The sequence below is a fragment of the Doryrhamphus excisus genome, chromosome 9 (genome assembly GCF_030265055.1).
Source record: "Doryrhamphus excisus isolate RoL2022-K1 chromosome 9, RoL_Dexc_1.0, whole genome shotgun sequence".
NCBI classification, from domain to species: domain Eukaryota; kingdom Metazoa; phylum Chordata; class Actinopteri; order Syngnathiformes; family Syngnathidae; genus Doryrhamphus; species Doryrhamphus excisus.
Genome location: NC_080474.1, coordinates 14892501 through 14915458, shown reverse-complemented (window position 1 = coordinate 14915458; position 22958 = coordinate 14892501).

The following is a 22958-nucleotide window of genomic DNA, read 5'->3' as shown; positions in this document are numbered from 1 at the left end:
TAAAGCAACAATTCTGGAACTAAGAACAATAACCATACCTGCCAACCCTCTCGTTTTCCCCTGGAGACTCCTGTATTTTTCCCTTTCTTCCTGTCACTATCCTGTTTTACATCATTACACTTCATTCTCCATTGCCTTTATTTTCAGGAAAAAAATCCCTGAATTCCAAATGCAAATGTTGACAGGTATGACATCACCGCAATTTTGTTGTAACCGATAAATGCGACTACTAAAAAGCAGCTACAACACATCAGATATTGAACTAATTAAAAATTGCACAATTTTTCAAGCAACACGAATAACCTTAGTTAGATTGTGAAACTTAAAACATATAACATATAAAAACAAATTAACAGAGTGGTTGTAAATTCTCCCTGATACCAAACTCTCTAGTTAAGGATTAGATTAACAAATTTTCCCCATTCTGCTTGTCAAAATGCCCATTTTTTGAGAAAATACGTATTTCTTGACACTCTGTAAAAGACACCTCTTTATTTTGTACAGTGATGTAGATTGATATTACTGTAATTCTCATTGCATCCTCTTCAAATTTATTTATTGTTGTCTATATTACAAGAAGGCATTGTTGGCATTTTCCTGTTTTATCCTATTTCAAAACAATTCAAAAATTTGTTTATATGTCCGTGTCACTGAAGGACCCTAGAGATTTCGTTTTATTTAAAGGAGACCTATTGTGCTCATTTTTGGACCCTTTGCATTGAGTTGTGGTCTCCTATAGAGCAGCTACACACAATAACCCAAACTGAAAACTTTTTAGATTTTTTCAGAATCTTCACCTATTTTTATTTTTATATTTCCTTTAATTTGTGCTTCCTGCCAAAACAGTCCGTTTTAATTTATTCCATCCAGGGCCCGCCTCTAGGCATGCCCACTTACAGACTGCTTCCTAACTATGAACCATTTAAGGACATCTGCCCCTCTGTGACATCACAAAGGGTCAGTTTTACCACGCCTTTTGAAACCAAGCTTTTTGACCCATCCCAAATTTCTTTTAGGGCTCACTTTCAAATGTGCAAACCTCATTATCTGAAAGTTTGGCATCGTTTAACACGGGAATAGAACATTTAAGTACATTTATAGACCAGAGTGGAAAAATATAGTAGGTCCCCTTTAAGAAACAGTGGTTGATGACTCTAAAACCAGAAACGAGTGCTTGGCTACTGTCATTTTCAGGGTGGGGACTAGCGTTGGGCGATAAACCTTAACCAATATAATGAAATACAATAATGATTAGCACAGACCACAAACCAATCAGTACTTTCTGTCTCGTGTGTAATAGTCATTTTTTGCAAAGCGACAGTGGGTGACTTCTGTCACTATGTCAACTGAGAACTTAATATTCATGCAACACAACAATAAACCTAACTAATATAACACATATGCAACTATTTACTGCCCCCTGATGCAATTAATGCTTTCTGATTAAATTACACTACCTGTCACTTGTTTGTGATGGTGTTTCCTCTGTGACGCAAGGGCAAAGTTTGCACAGGTAAATATGTCATTTTGCTCCATTTTTGACAGGAGAAAATACACCAATTATTCTGCATTAGCGTACCCACTATAATGTTGGCATAGGGGCCTAAATCAACCTTTATCAATGTTGCGAAGCATTTCATCCATCTGACTTAAGACTCAGGAGATCTCATTGTGCTATTTTCCATGTGAAGGCACCGTTGCACAGCAGGGCCGGTGACAAATAACGTGGCGGGCGCCAATAACAAATGTCAGTGTCAGCCAGTGTCTGCAGCTCAGGTTGGAGTCCCCTAATGACAACCTTGCGCTGACTGCCTTCCATCTCCAATGCTCGCCCTCCTGCCAGTCAATGTGGCGGCACTCAGTGCATCTTGATTATTCAGAGAGGCGCAAGTAAACGCTAATGATCGAGGGGCCAAAGCTCGCACCTTCGGGCTAATGCTAATCTGCCTCCATAGTGCCCCGGAGAAACGGCGTGTACATTGATTTGATCTCTCACATCAAAAGACAAACAGTGGTGCAAGTCAGCACTTCCTCGGTCAATGTCACTCCTTCAAGTGATTCCCCACCCCTTAACACACACAGATGCACAGTTGCATCTTAATGCACACACCAAGTCCGTTTATCTGTTTTAAAGCGAGCTAGCGCCTCTGGCTACATTCAATGTACCAAACAATCCTATTACTTAATTGATTTAAAAATCATGTTGTGCAAGCCCATCGTATTCCAACCCAGTTCTATAGATGTAGTTCCGTCTGATGGATCTATATGGTGACCGCCCCGACTCTAGAAAATACTTGACCATACTTTATAGTATTTACCTTGAGAATATATCCTGTCATAAAAATGTGAAATATGAGGTTTGGATTCACTTTTAGTAGATACTGTAGTTGCCTTGACAGTTGAACTGCAAAAAAACTCTAATTCAAAAAGGGCCAGTCTTTTTAAAGGTGATCCACAGTGGGTATGAAAACAAAACAAAAAAAAGACAATAAAATGGGCAAAGTGGTTTCACCTGCACGCCCCCTTTGCCGGCTCTTAAGAGGTTTGATGGAATATTGCATTCAGTCCTTTTGTCCCTACCTGTTACCTCGCTTCTGTTTAATGTTGTCTTTTAAACACAGTCTCCTGCAGAGAATAAAGTTGACAGTGCTCGGAACTCTGCGTTAAAAAGCAGGGGAAAAAAAATGTTCAAAGCGCCACGAGGAGCCCTTTATGTGTTCCCTTAATCATTCAAAAGCCCATGGTGGTATGCCACTTGCATAGCTCCTCCATATGACGAGGAGAATTAATGTTTGGCCCTCTCTGATGCATTCTTTTTGAGGGAATAAAAGCCATGAGAAGCAGGAGGGAGGGTGGGATGGCATTATCTATTCAAGGAGCGCCGGGAATACGCCGACTGCTCTGTTGTAGCTGCTGCGTCTCATTTTGTCTATCGCAGATCACAGAGCTTCAGACCGCCATCTTCCAGAGAGTCGGAAACGGTGCTGTTTTATTAGAACCCTGTGGGAGAGTTTTGTAGAGGCGGGCGTGCCGTTGAGCTCGTTTGAATTCAAGCTCGTGTTGAATAGATATGATAATATTGGATGTACTTTGGAAATCATTGCTGCAAAAAGGAGCCGTGCTAGAGAGACCATATCAGACACATCCACTGTGTGTTTGCTTAAATGTTTTTTTTTTCTGTCTGCCAATGTACTGTATTAACGCCTTAGGCTTTTTCTTATTTGATTCAGCAAGGCCTCACTGCCGCCGCGTCAGCCTCGTTCTTGCTTTATGCACCAAGGACCACTCATTGAAGCTCGTTCGAGCACAGTGGAGCACCTTTTAAAAGCATTATGATGATGAAAGTGTTGCTTTACGTACATTTGTAAACTCAATTTGCAACTCAAGCGTCAACATCACAAGGAAAAGCATGTATCTCCACATTTAGAAACAGTTATACGTATATTTCCATTTGAAGGCCAATAGAATATTAACATTAAATCTGACCATAAATGGCAATATGACAATTCCATTAGTATCTAATCCATTCATTTCTTCATTCATTTTCTGCCGCTTATCCTCACAAGGGTCCCCGGCATGCTGGAGCCTATCCCAGCTGTCTTCGAGCGAGAGGCGGGGTACACCATGGACTGGTTGCCAGCCAATCACAGGGCACATATAGACAAACAACCATTCACACTCACATTCATACCTATGGACAATTTGGAGTCACCAATTAACCTAGCATGTTTTTGGAATGTGGGAGGAAACTGGAGCACCCGGAAAAAAAGAACATGCAAACTCCACACAGAGATGCCAAAGGGGGGAATCGAACTCGGGTCTCCTAGTTGTGTGGCCAGCGTGATAACCAGTTGTCCGCCGCGCAGCCGTATCTAATTCATGTATTATTTAAGTTATTGGTTAGTCTAATTTCATGTATTATGTATTTATTATTATATATTATATATATATATATATTATATAATATATCTAATTTTATTTTTACCAGTCTAGGGTGTACCCCACGTCTTCCCCAAAGACAGCTGGGATAGACTCCAGCCTATTCACGACCCTAGTAAGGATAAGTGACATAGAGGATGGATGGATGTTATTTTTAAATAAATATATGTACTTTTAAAAAGGTGACATTTCAACACATGAAGTGAAAAAACTATTAATAATTGTTGGAACAATTGTCACGCCCTGTGTGTGTTCCCAGGTGACAGTTTGTCTATGTTCCCTGTCTGGGCTTTGGTTTCCTTTTTGGACACTCTTATTTTGTATTGGACTTCCTGTTTTTGCCCTGTCTTCCTTCGTTGCCCCAATCATCCACACCTGTGCCTAATTTGTGTTGGTATTTAGTTCAGGTGTGTGCTTTTCCGTGTGGGATCATTGTTGTTTGTCTGTCAGCTACCTGAGTTGCTTTTTCCTGCTGCTGCAATTATTGCACGCAATAAACATTATTTACCTGCTATTGGATCTACTCTCTGCATCCTGGGGTCGAACCTTGAAGCTCTCAAGCCGAACCGTGACAACAATGATAGGTAGGATTCTCTTCGGACATTTTGAATTGTGCAACTGTAATCATTTGATGTTCCCTAATGTAACTTATTATGCATGTTTTCAAAAGAAATCAAATACAAATAATCAATGACCACAACATTATAGTATTGTGGTTAACCTTTTTTCTTTGATTTCATAATTTTGGAAAAAATAAAGTATTTGGATTTAAGGGGTTCAAGAAAAAAACATTCAGGGTATGGACATATGTTTACCAGAGTCAATTTTCTCCATTTATAACCTTTCAAACTGTTTAAGAAGTCAACCATTGGTAATATGACGTGATAACAAATGTCTTAATTGTACTGACTACAAAGGTGAGTCGCCTCCTATTCTTCTTTGCCACACACAATGGCTGAATGGATTACACTTATGTAATATATAATATACTGCATTATTGCCTATGACATATATTGAAACATAATAAGTGTAGTGTTAGATTGTAAATTACATTGCTATGCGATGTACTCAACTGTGAGTACTCCTGGATGGTATGTTTTAGTTGCCATCAAACTATTTGGAGCATTTGGAAGTGTGTCTGATTGGAAGTAGATGTAGCAAGGAGATGAGGTGGGGGAACCCTGGGGGACACGCAGGAGGACAATGGCGTCTCATGGGAGAATTTTATGCTGCTGAAGTTAATTTGAATGCATAAAGGAGGTATGAAAGAAATGTGGGCTACAACATCGCCTGTGTTCTGCTGTTCCCTTGTGGGGGGCGCGTGGGAGGGTTGGTGGGGGGGCAGATTAGACCATGTTTTTATTTTTTTTCAACTACATGGCCCTATTTTCGATAACGATGTATATTATATACATGGTGGGTCAAAAGTTGGTTTAAAAAACTATAATGATACAAATTCATTCATTCATTCATTCATTTTCTACTGCTTATCCTCACAAGGGTCGCGAGCGTGCTGGAGCCTATCCCAGCTATCTTCGGGTCGCCAGCCAATCACAGGGCACATATAGACAAACAACCATTCACACTCACATTCATACCAATGGACAATTTGGAGTCGCCAATTAACCTAGCATGTTTTTGGAATGTGGGAGGACATTCAAACTTCACACAGAGTTACCCAAGGGTGGAATCGAACCACTCGACCATAATACAAATTATAATATAAATAAAACAACCATTATCCAATAATAAAAAGTGACATTTTATTTTTGACTAAAAACTGTGCATGCTTCTCATTGGACAGCAATAACCTTTATTAACTTAACAAACAAAGATCAAAGCATCATGTTAGGAATACAGCTACAAACAACACACACACATATACAATAAAGTGAAACTGTATCCAACACCAGAAATACTGCAAAATATTCATATCAGCATATTTTCCTGTACAGGCAGGCAGGCAACGCCCCACACTTTCCCCCCTTAGTACTTTTCCTGTTTGGTCTGCCCTCTTTTTACTTGGTTTCTTATCTCAGCATCATTCATTCCTCCTTCATGATCCTGAACTGTCTGCATGCCTCTGCACCGCCTCCACCCCAAAGCTAACAGAACCACATGTAACATTTTCTAGCATACATACTTTCATATGAACATCTTAGAACATAATAATATATTAACACATTTGCATTGGTGGTGCCCTCTATGGGTTGTGGTCAAAATGTTTGAGAGGACATGATGCAAGACTGATATGAAAGTTCGGATGATTGGTCAATGACGTATGGACTAAGAGTGTGAAAAATAATCGATATTAAACGATACATTGATGCGCATGTGCGCGATATATGGAATTGACCGGTGAAATCTAGATTCATCGCGATGCGTTTGTGGATATCGGTAAAATCCGATTCAAGCACAGTTTTATTAATATTCAACTTCACCCCATATGCTGTTCCCCGGGCACAATGAACGCACCATCATTATTTTGCGTTTTGTATTGAATATGGATGGAAGCCGCGAGGCACATATAACTACTAGTAAAACAGCATGGATGTTCGCACGAAAACAGCAGCATGGAAGTTTCTATATTTAACCCACCCGCAACATTTAAGTGGTATGTTTGGAAACACTACAGATTCTCAAAAAACAACGGAAAGCTCGACAAACATGCACACCCCCTTTAAAAAGGGGTACACCACAACGGACACGGACAAGTCTTCCGCCGCCTCCCCGGCCTTCCCTTCTAGTTCCTCGTCGGACACCAGCGAAGAACCAAGCAAATTAGATCAGTGGATCTTCCGCTGCTTTCCAAATTGTCCAGGAGCGATTTGTCCGTCCCTGCAACAAGCCCCCCCCCACCCCGCCAAATTTTGAAACAATTTTTAAAGAGTATAAGTTGTTTTACTTTCTGCCCCTCACTACTGTATTAGCCTACCTCCTAGTGCATTCATATTAGCAGTATGTTTTGCAGACAGGAATATAAACAATGATTGCACTGTTGAAAGTGTCACTTTAACTTTGTTGTTGCTGTACTGTAATTTTTACAGCAGTCATTATTTAATTGTTTTACTCCACTATTGTAATTGCATAGCCGATGTCAAATTGTGCAGAAAGTTTTTGAAAAGTTGTTGCTGTTTTAAGGTGGCAAGAAGTGGTGCATAGTAAAAAAGACAAACAGCACTTTAGTTGAATTTACTGCTAAGTACCTAGTAGGAATAAAGTCAAATTCTTTTTGTAGGACCATACTGAATTCTATTTTTACCCTTTGCATATTTGCATCATGTCGAATTGCATCATATCGCAAGAAATTGCACCATATGGGATTGCATTGATTTGAACTAAATGATTATCGTATCATATCGCAAAGAGGGTGTAGAGAGTGAATTGTAGCGCATCGTATCGCCAGAAAATTCCATGTATTGTTAAAGTATCGTATCGCTGGCAGTGCATCAAGATGTGTATCGAATCGTCCTCAGTGCTGAGATTCACACCCCTAGTATGGACATATTAGAGTGAAATGCAAATATGCTAAAAAAAAAAATGCTTGTCAGTCCTCTAAAAGTGTGTGATGTGTGAGAAATTTCAAGTCAATCTGACTTGGGTCAAACTTTAAGTTAATTAAATAAGCAGCCTTTAGGTATGTTTGTGAGCAAAAATAATATCACAGGTGACAGTGCAGGTGCGTGTTTTGACATGTTTTTAATGTGTGCAGCAGTTCATAAGTAGAACAATCAAATGCATAGTCATGTATTATATGTAACAATACAAATACATAATTGATATACTGAGTTTTGATGGACACTGTCAGAGAAATGTTCGACAATATAACGAGAGCCTTTTTATTTCCATATTTTGTTTGCTTTAGTTTGACACCAAGAGTGTAAAATCTGAAGAAACAGAAGGAAAATAAAACATATTAAAGAAAATCTAGTCCTTTCTGGCAATACACTATAAGCGACTCTACCAGTGTTCCTCCTGTAGAGGTCGCTGTTGCGTGGCGTCCCTTCCTCTGACATTGAGAGAGACCAAGAGAGGGATTACAGAGTTAATTTTGTTTGCAAAGCTCATAATGTCTAGAACAAACAACATTTCTCTTTTTTTTTTTTTTAAATGGGAAAAGTTTTGCAGGCTGGTTTAATCTGCACAGTGATGATGATGACGGGTAATTATATTAATCACACTGCACTGGATGTGGACCAAATCTTATGTACATACACTATGTCTGAAGGCTGGATTATTATTATTTTCTCTATGATGTTAATCACCAAATCCCATATTTATGTATCTGGGAAGATGACTGTAGTGTGCAATGATGAGTGAGGCTTTATTACCAACAACACAAACAAGGCAGTCTGAATGAGTTCATCCTCAGCATTTGTATGTGCCATTTAGCTTCCAAAGACGTGTTTATTAATCCGCATGAATCAAGCGCTCGGCATTAATCACAGAGTACAAGGGGCCCAGATGGTACAGTTGTCGCCAGAGCTTGAATTAATACAAAAGGTTGCAAGGAGATCTTTCTCTCAAGGACCTTTGAAGAATGACATGACTAATTATTGTTGCTGGATGCAACACTTTATTAAAGTCAACTGCGACGAGAGTTATCACGGCAAGCGACTGCCAAGCTTTATTACGACTCGAGTGAACTCGTAGCCCTCGCTCGTAACGCCAAAATTCATATTGCAAACCATCACTGCAATGATGGATACATGCGCTATAAACGTGATTAGTCTGCTAGATTAAAAATCAATCTGCAACCCTTTTTATTTTTTTATTCTTCCCATTTGCGACCTTAAAGTGAATGAAACAATGTAGCACAGTGAGCCAGTTTCAGAAGCAAGGTACAGTATATACGGGAAGAACTAATGAGAAGTGTCTGATATTATTTAGGCTAAATTTATTAATTTTTAATTAATTTCAAACATGAATTCACACATTTAGGTCTGTATTTATTCATTTTTTTTATTTAAAAAAAATGGTAACCTGTTAAACAGTGCGTGTACAAACTAGAAGAGGTAGGATTAAATAAACTCTGCTTCTTCCAACTCTTTTCGGACATCTTGAACTGTGCAACTGTAACCATGTGATATTCCTTGATTGTCAAGCAAGTCAGAAACAAATAAAACCAAGACCATGAGCTTTACCAGGCTTTAAGAACATCTCCTGTTATTACTGAGGGAACAACAAAAGAAGAACGTTGAGACAAAAGGGATGATTCAGGTACTCTGTCTGCTGGAGTGCAGGTGACAGATGCCCTGCAGCCACTAATAGTAATTATGACCAGAGGAGGAAAAGGAGTCAATTAGATGATGTGCATAATAAAGACTGAAAAGTTGACCAGAGAGGAAGTTAGTTAAGGGATGGTGGGTGTGTCCAGGAAAAAAAAGGCATTCTTCAAGACGACAGTGGATACTTCATCTTACGTTCTAACCCATAATAATATACTATAATACAAGGTCTGGCACTGAATGCATAATATAGAAAATGGATTATCCTAGGTTTATTTCTGTCCTATTTAACATATTATAATGTATCTATATTATCACCGGTTATTTGGAATATAATATATATTGAAATGCAATGTAATTATAAGAAATATATAAGACTTTGTAGTCATGAGTGCAAGATGTTTAGCATCATACAAGATTTTCTCACAATTTGTAATTTTTCTCGTGAAATTACAGCATTTTCTAACATAATACACATGTGATAATGACATTTTAATGGTGTAATATGATGACATTTAAGTGTGTTATTTTCAAAATACTTGACTGCATTTTTACTATGACTGTTTATGAAAACAAAACCAAAACGCTTGACTGTTTTCACATTTGCAAGAGAACATACAGTATATCACTCATGAAAGACTCCTTTGAGACTCCTTTAGAGGGGAACTGCACTTTTTGGGGAATCATTCACAATCCTTATGTGAAACATGAACACATTTGTTTCCCTTTTCTGTTCATTCTAGCGTGATAAAAGAAGTTACTATGAGCTAGCTAGCAAAAAGCCTTTGAGATACCTTTAAAGTCAAACTGCATTTTTTTGGGTAATTTTGCTCATCATTCACAATCCTTATGTGAAACATGAACACATATTTCCTTCCCTTTTCTGTTCATTCTAGCGTGATAAAACAAGTTAATATGAGCTAGTTAGGGAGCTAGCTAGCAAAAAGCCTTTGAGACACCTTCAAAGTCAAACTGCACATTTTTGGGTAATTTTGCTCATCATTCACAATCCTTATATGAAACATGAACACATATTTATTTCCCTTTTCTGTGCATTTTAGCGCGATAAAACGTTTAATATGAGCTAGCTAGCAAAGGCTGTCATGGGAAATACCTATCTTGCCGCTAAAGCCCTCACAAAAAACTACAAAAAATGCCAAAAGTGTTCCATTTACATAACTTAGTTGTATATTAACCAAGCTACAGCCATATTATTATGTTAGCACATAGCATGAATAACTATTCACTTATCTCAGCATCATTAACAGATGAAAGAGTGGATACCTAGCTCTCAATTTCGCTACAAAGACTCAAGATGCTCGTCAGCATTTTTACCTGAGGACTGGAACACACGTCTTGTGCTGGAAGACACAGCCATCTCAAAGACAGCAGACATCGTAAATCTTGTCACTGCTGTTATTGTTGCTGGAACTAGCATAGGTATGTGTATTAATGCACAGGATAGATCCAAGTGAGAGAGCAGTCAGTGGAACATGGTGTCTTCTACAACTGAGAAAAGCTGGTCATCTAGTCTGATAAAAGCTTAGCCATCGAAACTTGAAAACATTTGTTTGTTCTCAAATGTCATATTAAATTAAAGCTATTTAATGTGCAACCCCTTGCAAAATATTTTGTGGCATGTGTTGGAGGATGCCATGTAAGTTCCATACTGTAGACATGTTTGTTTGGGTTTACCACCACTCGGCAGTCAACTCGATGCTCCAATAACATTCACATGCACAGCCAAACTGCCTGCCATCCGTTACCCCCCCCCCCCCCCCCCCCCCCCCCAAAAAAACCTCACCCCCATCCGGGTCATGGCATCAGTGTGTGACCCGCCTCTTTCACCCAGCCTCACTCTGGGCTCAAACATAAGACCTTCGGAATGGGAGTTGAATGTGCTAACCATCGAGCTAAAAGGTCAACCCAACACTCAGCACGGCTCATCAGGTCCAGGGAGTGAGGTTTACGAACATTACACTTGCACAGCCACACTGACTGGTTACATCTTCACTTCACTTTATTCTTACCCATAAAGCATTTGTGTAGTCATGTGACCAGTTACAGCATTTTCATGAAGACTCTCAGAGACCCAGATAACTATTTCAAAGGTCAGTATCTCCATCCATCCATTTTCTACAGCTTATCCTCACAAGGGTTGCGGGCATGCTGGAGCCTATCCCGGCAGTCTTCGGGCGAGAGGCGGGGTACACCCTGGACTGGTCACCAGCCAATCACAAGGCACATATAGACAAACAACCATTCACACTCACATTCATACCTATGGACAATTTGGAGTCACCTAGCATGTTTTTGGAATGTCTCTTAGAAAATGCTGGTATTTGGACCTTTTCACTCACGGGTGTGCGATGTACTAAGTTCATGTGTCCTTTTGGATAACACTGGATAACAAAAAATGGGGGCTCTATTATTAAAAGATGCATTTTTCATGTGAAATCTATCATTAATGTAATTAAGACTAAGTTATGTTTTAGCTGGCAATACTAAGTTTTGACAGGAGAATAGCGTTTTTTCGTCCCTCCTGGATCCTAATAATATTACATATTTATTTGTGTACAATGTGACTTAAATTTGTATTTTATTTTCTTAGAATATGTGTATTTTTTCTCATTACATTTTTTATACTGAACTGTATACTCAATGTTTTTTTTTTGTATTTTTACTTTTAGTGTGGTCTCCGTACTCCTGCCGTACAGTTGAAATGCGATATGAAATGTTATTTCCAAAAGCCACCACTGTAAAAAGCTGTTTACTGTATCCTCATAATCTCATCTGTGCTCATGAATAATTCAAGCTATCTTTTATCAGCATCTTTCAATAAAGAGGAGGACAGGAAACAGTCGTCAAGCACGGAGGATTGTGTCAAACGACGGCACTGTTACTACTTTAGCGCAATTAAATTACACCTGATCATGCAGAAAAAAAGACAATAAGAGGTTTGAGCTTATTAAATGACTACATATCCCGTCTCTGCGGTCGCTGACAATACATCACTGAATTGAATTCTCCCATAGACGTCTAATGTATTCCGTCATCTTCTGATTCTAAAGGACATTGCATCTCATTGCTTGTCACTTGTCTGCTAAAATTCCTAAAGGTACAATTAGCATTTTGTTTGACAAAATGTTGAAAGGTTCATAGATTGATATTTGCAGACAAAAAAAAATGTAGCAAGGCTGTTTTTTCCTCTCTTCTTTCCTTCTCCAAATGCAAATTCTGACATTTATTAACTTTTATTGCACATACTGTGTTTATGGATTGTAAAAGCGGGCATAGATTTAATGTGAATGAGGCAAAATGACAATGTTTAAACAGAATCCGTGTGGCAAAGCAGCCAGTATGTAATTTAGTGTTGTGTGGCCATGAAAATGTTTTACGGCTTGTGATTTACGTCCTTGTGTGTGCACGGCGCCATCTAATGAGCACGAACAACATTTGCCACGCTGTTCTCTCTCATCCAGAAAACTACATTTACATCACCTTTTCTTGACTTTTTTTTCCAACCCCCTTTGTGAAATAATAGCTGCAGTTTTTCCCATCTTCAAAGTTCTTTTGTTCCCATGTCTATTAACAAGTCTTATTGTACAGGAACACTTGTTAAGTGTAGCTGTTTAATAAAACAAGAAACGCATTACAGTGGCTCAATGAGGTTGTCCATATACACGTTTCATAGGAGCTTTTTTTTGGTTCAATTTGAGCCAAAGATGGACTTTTTTTCTTTCTCTTTGGGCTTTTCCCTTCAGGGGTCGCCACAGCAACTACCCTCATGTCCTCCTTCACTACATCCATAAACCTCCTCTTTGGTCTTTCTCTATGCCTCCTACCTGGCAGCATCCTTCTACCGATATATTCACTATCTCTCCTCTGGACATGTCCCAACCATCTCAGTCTGGCCTCTCTGACTTTATCTCCAAGGCCTCTAACATGTAATGTCACTCTGATGTACTCCTTCCTGATCCTATCCATCCTGGTCACTCCCAAAGACGGATAGCCACTTTTAATATTACTGTTTTCTCAGAAAATATTTTGTGATTCACACTTAATTCTTGTCCCGTTACATTTCCGAGTAATAATGACATTTTTGTCACAATAATAAGACACTATTTTACACCATTGGAGATCCATGATTTTATTTTTGTTACATTACATCTGAAAGATGTGGCTGTAGGATCTCATCTTTCCTATTTGCAGATGATTTAGTCCTGATGGCCTCATCATCTTGTGGGCATACTGGGGTGATTCACAGCTGAATGTGAAGCTTCTGAGATGAGACTCAGCACCTCCAAATCCAAGGTTATAGTTCTCAGTCAGAAAAGTATGGATTGTTCAGGTATCGCCGGGTTTGCAGTGATTTAGTTGGTCATGAGGTGTGGGCAGTTACCCAAAGAGCGTTTTTCTCGTTGTAGTGTAGCTGGAGTTTGTCGTTGTTATCGTTATCCGAGAGTAATTCAGAGGCGAGCTGCTGCTCCTTTACTTCGAGAGGAGACACTTTCAGAAGAAAATGGATGGATGGAAAAATCTAACTTTTAATTATTTTTTGTGAAAATACAATTATATTCCTGTAGTGTTACAATTTACATTCAACTTAACATTCTCTCAATTTTTCTACAATATTTGCAAAACAATTGTGTAAGATTGAGTCTTAAAAACACAAAACTGACAACATTTTTTTAGTCAACATAACAAACATAACCCATACTATTATGTTTGTTCTGGTACTGTTACATGATATATTTTTGCCTTTTCTACAATGGTCTCTTAACAATACAGTCTTATATAATATAACCTTAAACCATCACATTATAGGAGTATTTTTCACTGGACAGAAAGTACAGCTGTTATTGTGTTTAACATTTAATTTTTTTTTGTCTTTTTGAAAAAACTGTCGGTTTTGCAACTTTTTTCTGGTATCATTACCAGTTACCATTATACTTTTATTGTAATAATGAACTTGGAATGTTTCATTTTGAATTGGCTGAGAACCAGTCCAGGGTGTACCCCGTTTCTCGCCCAAAGACAGCTAGGATAGGCTCCAGCATGCCCACCACCCTAGTGAGGATAAGCGGTATAAAAAATGGATGGATGTTAATTAAATGAAAATTAAGTGTGATTTATAGGTTTTATTTCTTGTAAAAAACCTTTAGGTTTGCAGTGTTACAACATTGTTGTAACATTGTTTTTTTTACTGCCAGTTTTTTTTTACTTATCTCATGGCATTGCATGCTTTTTTTTTTCAAAATACAAACATTTTATTTGTTTATTTTATTATATTTATTTATTTATTTTATTTATATTTATTTATTATATATATATATACATTTAATATATATTTATTTTATTTATTTATTTATACAAACAACTTTATTCTCATGTATAACCTTATTCTCATTTGTGTTGCTGAAATTACATTTACTTTACATGTCTTTATCCTTAACCCTTGTGAAATAATGTCAGCACATTCCCACCTTCAAAGACCTTTTGTGACCACGTCTGTTAACAATTCTAATTGTACAGGAACACTTGTTATGTTAAGCCGGTAAAAAAAAAAAAAATACAGGAAACGCATGATTTCCTTTTAATGCAGATTAAAGGTGCAGGCTACAAACACATTAATGGGGTTTTAAATAAAAATGTGGCATGGTGGTCTACACTTGTTTTACCCCCCGCATCACTCGCTAATAAAAAATACATCTTTCCACCCGCCTGTCTGTTAATTAAAATGTTTTATTTTTTTGGTTCTTTTTTTAATGCCATACAGTTGTCATCAATCTGATTAAAGTAAAGCCATACGGAACAGACTGCTTGCTTTTTTGGGCCGGGTCCCATTAATTGAATAAGCTTTCGACTGGGAATGTAGTTTCTAGTCACAACAAAGTTAGCCCACACTAGCTATCTTAATTACGCATCATATTCCCAAACACGCTTCAATTTCCTTTACAGGACAGTTTCTGTTAACTGCTACTTTATTTTTTTAAGACCTATAACATCAATGATGAAAGCAATTAAAGTTTCCCTTTGTTTCCCCACCCAGCGTCCTGTTTGCCCAGCGTTTATTAAACATTTGCCAAACGGAATTGAATCTGTCATCGATGAAGTTTTCAGAGACAATTACCTTTTTAGCACGGCAAACAGCGGACGTTTAGCCATTAGATCCCAAGCTCAAATCCTCCAGCACAGAAAGAGCTTTAAATATAATTTCACCATCGGAATTTCTCAATTAGCATTTTCTCCATTTAGATAAAACGCCTTGAGAGACTGAGAGAGAGAGAGAGCTGCCTGCTCTAATCTGTTTAATGTCCGTGTAAACTATAATCTCCTGATTCTAAAAAAGAAAATCCCTTAAGGACATCATTCGCATGCACTCTTCATAAGAGGAGTTTTTGAAAGACATCATCGAGTGTGGCTTTTAAAGATGACGAGAATGTTATGCCTATCATGCCTTATCGCTTCCCGACTTCACTTGAACAAGATGCATAGTAACTTCTGATCTTCTTTTCGGAGGATTTCCCTTTTTTCCCCCTTTTTTTTTTACCTGAACAGAACTATCATAATTTCCAGTGCTTAAGCCACACCCATTAAATTTAGAGCAAAAATAGATTTGTACAGTATAAGCCACACAGGTCCACGTCTTTAAGTAGGAGTCAATCACGGCGAGCTTGTCAACCCATGCCTCTCACAGTGTCATCTATGAAAGATGACTAAAATCATCACACAGCGACTTATTACGCAAAAGGTAAATAAGAAATATACAAGACAAATGTAGAATAAAAAACAACTATTTCAAGTTCTTCCTGTTCTAACTGCCTTGATGGGAAGCAATGCATGATGGTAGTTGTAGTTGTTGTCATCTTTCAAGCATGAATATACAAATACACTTTTTGAATAATACCCCCCCCGCCACCTATCTGTCTCTTAACAAGATATAAGATATACTGTCATAAAATGCGGGGCGGTACGGCGGTCTAGTGGTTAGCGCGCAGACCTCACAGCTAGGAGACCAGGGTTCAATTCCACCCTCTGCCATCTCTGTGTGGAGTTTGCATGTTCTCCCCGTGCATGCGTGGGTTTTCTCCGGGTACTCCGGTTTCCTCCCACATTCCAAAAACATGCTAGGTTAATTGGCGACTTAAATTGTCCATAGGTATGAATGTGAGTGTGAATGGTTGTTTGTCTATATGTGCCCTGTGGCTGGCGACCAGTCCAGGGTGTACCCCGCCTCTCGCCTGAAGAGAGCTGGGATAGGCTCCAGCATCCCTGCGACCCTCCTGAGGAAAAAGCGGTAGAAAATGAATGTCATAAAATGCATGCTACAGATCAGATGTTGTTCTTGTACAAATTATTCACTGATTTAACTTTTGACCTAGGCTTCCGCAGCCATTTTGTGACTCTTGCCTTGGCGTAGGGGAATGTTTCCTTCAGGAAATCAGTTGAGAATGATGCTCCAAATAGTGATCTGGTTGTGTTTACATGTGCACCACTTCCTATGCTAAGTGGTTGGCTATTAGCGTGCATGGAAACTATGATTTGTTATGATCCCATGAGTCCTGAGCAGATGAGTGTCATGATGATTGGTTTCCATCGTTGCCTACCGGCCTGTAGAAAAATAATAATAATACAAAAAAAAACAAACCCCACTCTCTCATTCTCCTTGCTGAGAGTCACTCCACATTGATTAGCCTTCGGAAAATGGCTGATGCATGTGGCGTATATTTCTAACAAATGTTCTCTTTGCATTACAATTGAATTGTGATTGTTGCGTTCAATCAATGGGGAAAGGTCACAGGATCGCCGCTGCCAGTGCTTTAATGGAGAAGTCGATGAGGATTCATTTTAATCACTGCGGCTGTGCCAGAACGAGCACACCATAATTACCGCTGTTTATACAGCTTGGTGCGCTCGCAATTTAGATATCCACAAATCTTGCCTTTTCTTGCTTCTATTTGAAGCAATGTGACATCCAATCAAGTGCCACGCTACGCCGCCCGTGACTGCCGTAATTGTGCCGCTGAAAATGAAGTGAGCTTCATTTGCACCTTTTTTTTTGTGAGAGGACGCATTTACCAGGAAGCGGTTATTTGACACACTTTTGTGTGAGGGAGCGTGTTATTAGCTGTGTGTTGCATGTAACACTCGCCTCGAGTGCCGGCTCTTTAAATTAGTCTTATTTACTGCACACAAACACACACTCTAAAGCGTGCCTTTTAAGGGTGGAAACACACTGTCAGTAAATGATCCACAAACCCTGCTGGAGAAATCACACAAGCCCCTAACGATTGGACACATGCACAGGACTTCATTTCCCAGTATTCTCTCTGAGCATGACCTTCTCCTATCACCCACTGCATGGATAGATGGATAGATTATTCATTCATTCATTTTCTACCGCTTTTTCCTCACGCGGGTGCTGGAGCCTATCCCAGCTGTCTTCGGCCGAGAGGCAGGGTACACCCTGGACTGGTCGCCAGCCAATCACAGGGCACATATAGACAAACAACCATTCACACTCACATTCATACCTATGGACAATTTGGAGTCGCCAATTAACCTACCATGTTTTTGGAATGTGGGAGGAAACCGGAGTACCCGGAGAAAACCCACGCATGCACAGGGTGAACTTGCAAACTCCACACAGAGATGGCCGAGGGTGGAATTGAACCCTGGTCTCCTAGCTGTGACGTCTGCGCGCTAATCACTTGACTGCCTAGATAGATTATGCTGCATCATAATGATAGTTGTTTCTAATAGTTTGACCCACTTCTGAAGCGTAACAAGGTCATTTGACTGTGCAGGTGTACCTAATGAAGTGTCCAGTGTGTGTGTGTAAATCCTCTGCTTTTTAATAAAAGTGTCCAGTCTATTGTGTCCATTGTCCCCTTCACCCCTGCCTGCTGTGGCGTGTTTGTGTTGGACTGCGCGTGAGGATAGATAGGGTCAAGGCGGCGTGTGACCTTGAAGAAAACAAATATTCATGATCAATAGGCGCTTTATTCCGAGCATCTCAATGATCCCAAACTGCGTGGCCACTTTTCTCCCCCTTCTTCCGTCCTGGAGATTTATTCACAGGAGGTAAAAGGACGTTTGAAAAGAGTGCGGCGTATCGCTGCTGCTTTGAAATGTCATGTAATCATAGGTTGGAGGAGAGCTAAGTGATGCTGCAGATAATGAAATATAACACAAAGTGAATATCCTTCTTTGTTGCAAGCTCTGTACACCCGCACAATTAAAGTTATTTATCTTTTCTCCCCTCTTTTTTTCATCAATTATATTGTGCTACACTTAACGTCCATAAGAGGATGATGCATGATTGCTCTAATTATTTCTTTTTCACCGTGCCTTCTAAAGCATATCAATTTTGTTAATACCATGTAATTAAAACACGTCAGCGAGCTACAAGTTACCCGGGTCCATATTAATGACTGTGAAAATGATTTTAATTAAATAGCCAATTATAGAAAAGTCCTAAGCATGAGAATTGACATTTAAATGAATTCCATTTAAATTGCTTTTCAACATTGTTTTATCAAAGCGTTACGGCTTGAATAAATTATCACAAGAAACAATATAGCGTGCCATTGATCATACGCGAGTCTGAGCCCCCGTGTCCATACATTCTCTCACACTTTTCCCCGCGCCATACATCATACGAGCTGATTACGTTTTGACAAAGTCATTTGTTTCACACAAACTATACCAGAACAGAAAAGTATTGTTTGCGTAAGTTCTCAATATGCATCTGAATTCCAGCAACATTTTCTGTAAAAATAAGTATGTTTTGCTTTTTCTTTGGCTTTATTTGCGGTGCTACCTTATCTCGGTACCAGTTATGACACACAGAGTGACAACCATACAAGTAAATGTGTCATTTCTCTCCACAGGAGTCTTGCTGCTTAGTGCAATAACATCTGATTTAAGCATTAACGCCACAAGACTGCTTTGCTTATTCTTTGGCTTGATACGGAAAGTACCAGTGAGGGCAAAGTGTGGCAATCACCAAACAACCTGAAATGGAATTTGCTGCATCATCCTCTCATCCAAAAGCTTAACTTCCCAAGTGGTATGCTTTTTCTTTGGCTTTTCGGTCTGTTGTGTGTGGAGATGGGGAACGTGTGACACTAGCCTTTGAACCAGAAACTGAATTTACCACAACATGGGAAAGGCGCTAGCTGCTCACTACAATAATCTCTGCCCCAAAGGATTAACTCAAGTATGCTTTTTCTTTGGCTTTTGGGGGGTTTGTGTGATGCCACCACATAAGTGTATCTGTGATGAGAAAAAAGGGCATTAAGTTGATAATAACCATACAACCTAGGACTACAATATAGGGTGAAACTTTGGCTTTTGTACGTACCACTTCAGTTCAGTTTTTGTCAGTGACATTTTGTCCCAATTTTCGTACACCATCTTGTTTTTTTAAACAATACATTTAGCAAAATCTGTTTTCCTGCAAATATTTTCGCTGAACTGAATATCCACACAAAGCACCCCATATGTCGGTGATATAATTTCTGTGTTTATTATCGAGTTACTGCTAAATCACCCACCATGGGGCCAAAGTTACGAGTGCCACCACGTTGACAAAACAAGGGAAGAAACATTATTGATTTAAATTGACGTTGTGTTCAATGTGATGTGGATGTACGGGAAGTTTACATTTACAAGAAATTCCATCCTGGTGGAAAAATGAAGCAATGTTATGAAAGAGATAAAGGTGTTAACGGAACAGAGAACACAAACGATCAAAGATGTTGAGAAGTTGTAGACTAACCAAATTTTCAAATAAGGTAAACATTCAGTGTTCAGTGTCCATTTCATTTGTAATTTAGATTTATTTTTCATTGTTTTCTGTGTGCAAAACTATAACTACATTCTATTGAATGTATTTTTTGTTAATGTTTTTGGGTGTTTAGGTGGAACGGATTAATAGGATGACATTATTGTTATTGGAAAAATTGCTTTGGTTTTTGTGAGACTTAAAAAAAATAATACTCATTTCATTTCTAATATGAGTATACACAGGTTAGTTGCACAATGTCATAGCAAAAAAGTAATTACTTGTGATTAACTTATTTTTTACTATTATACTAAGAAAAAAACATGTTTTTTTTGCCTGTGCAGTTAACCAAAGTTTTATGGTTTGACCCTGGAACAAATCATTTTCATTTACAGTGCAACATTATCACAAGTGGGGGGGTCACACATGTGCAGCCCACCCACTTTGTTGAAAGACACCACTGTCTGAAACATCCCGTTGTTTAATACCTATTTAGCTTCCCCAGGCTCATACATTATGCCACATGATTCTCATAAAGTCCTATATAGATATATATCCTTTTTTTCCGCTTGTGACCGTTACGAGCAGTGTTTGGCAGTTAACCCGTACAAACAATACTCTGCAAAAACTGTTGTGACATTCATTGTACATAATGAAATCTTAATATGGTGCATATTTAAGTGAAAGGTTACCAACATAAAGGGCAAATGGATTGCCGGCTCAATGAATTTTAAGCAGCTATCGATTTTTACACTACAGGCTGTCTCTTTTCTTGAATGATAATTTTGAAATGACACATGGTGTATCCTGAAAACCGCTTCCATAACACAACATGCAGTATTGTGTTAAATATTTAAATATGAGCATCAGAACATCCCTGTTCTCACGTGGAATACACTCTTTCCCTCCATTGTATAAAAATGGTATTTAAACTTCCAAAAAATGATATAAAACAATAATTACTACCATATAACAAATTATTGTTTGTCCAACCAAGTACTCTACACTGGCCACTAGGTGTCAGTAATGTTACATTACCTAACCCAAGAAATCCCAGAAGTAAGAAAGAAACATATATTGTTAACATATATTATTATGTCTACTATATTGCGTAATACGTGTGTAAAGGTGACTATAGGGGTGTTATTTCATGTATAGAGGTCTCTGTGTTAAAAATTGTATTTAGAAGAGTAGCTTTACTATGTTTCTAACAACGGAAATATTACATATTTAAATAATGAATGCTACTTCACGGAAATTCACATTTCACAATCGGGTCTGGAACCAATTAACCACAATAAACGAGGGGCTACTTTAAGTTTTATTATTCTGTTTTTCTTCAGAAAAAAGGCTAACCCAGCATGGTGTTGCTGTTAAAAGTATGTGCAATGTTAGCACTGTAGCTGACATAGCTATGCTAGTGTTGCTAACGTTTGTGTTCTCCTGTGATATATAAAATCTGAAACAAAAACATTTGTTTTTTAATCCCATTTTAAGCTTTTCCTAAGTAAACAAAAGGTACATGTCTTTCAAATCTATCTTGAATGGATTGGATTTACATTGTCTCTGATGAAAAGTGGATGGTTAGAGCTGTATATGTGGTCACTTGAACTCAAAAGAGCACAGATTCCTCTTGCATTCAGAAATACACAGTGCACATGAATGCCTCATTAGCTCATGGCACAGATCTTGAAAGGAAGACGGAAGGAAACAGATACAGAGTTGTTCATTGTTCTCTCGAAAAGAACCACTATCCATTCTCACAGAGTCACCAACACGCGGATGCTTTGTTTGGGTACTCAACTCATTTGTTTGGTGCACTGTTTGGTTGTACGATCACCGAGAAATGTCTCTGGCAATCATTTTCATTGAAACCCTTGAAAACCAGGGTGTATGAAAATAGAACTTCTACTGTATGTACAGTATCAACAATGTGATAATAAGAATAAAATTGTGAATATAAACATGGAAGACAATGGAAAAATATGGATTTCATCAACATAATACTGGCCTGATATTAGTCTTGATATTGATAGATTTACATAGATTTACATTTGATAGAGTTACATAGCACTACTACATTTTTTTTGTGCCGAAGAATGAGTTAATATGAGCTCGCTAACAATGCGTCATTTGGAAGTATAGTACCTATTTCGACAACAAAGCCCTCTAAAAAATCTCTATCAATGGTTTATCGTTCTTTATACATGCTGTGATATCATGTAATACTGCTGTATTTTGATGCTTTAAAACATTACAGAAACTTAGGCGCATTGATTTCACAGAAACCATTGATTTGCACAAATACTACTTCCGTCAAGAAGGAAGTTTGGCCAACGCAACTTTGCAGAATTGTTGTAATTCTGCCACATTGGAGGGTTTTCCGGCATGAACCACCAAGGTCTGTGGTCTTCAGGTCAGGACTTTGAGTAGGCCACTCCAAAGTCCAAAGTACTATTTTGTTCTTCTTCAGCCATTCAGAGGTGGACTTGCTAGTGTGTTTTGGATCATTGTTCTGCTGCAGAACCCAACTTGGTTTCAGCTTGAGGTCACAGACAGATGACCGGACATTCTCCTTCAGGATTTTTTGGTACATTTCATGATTCCTTTTACCATAGCAAGTCTTCCAGGTTGTGAAGCAGCAAAACTGCCTCAGACAATTACACTACCACCACCATATTTTACTGTTGGTATGATGTTCTTTTATGTCAGATCTAGTGGGACACACACCTTCCAAAATGTTAATCTTTTGTCTTGTCAGACCACAGAGTATTTTTCCAAATGTCTTGAGGCATTGAGACAAGCCTTAATGTTATTTTTGTACAGCAGTGGTTTTCCTCTTGAAATTTTGCCATGCAGGCCGTTTTTGCCAAGTGTATTTCTTATGGTGAAGTCAGAAACACTGACCTTAACTAAGGCAAGTTAGGTTTGCAGTTGTTGGGATGTTGTTGTTGGGTCTTTTGTGACTTCTTAGATGCTGCGCTCTTGGGGTAATGTTG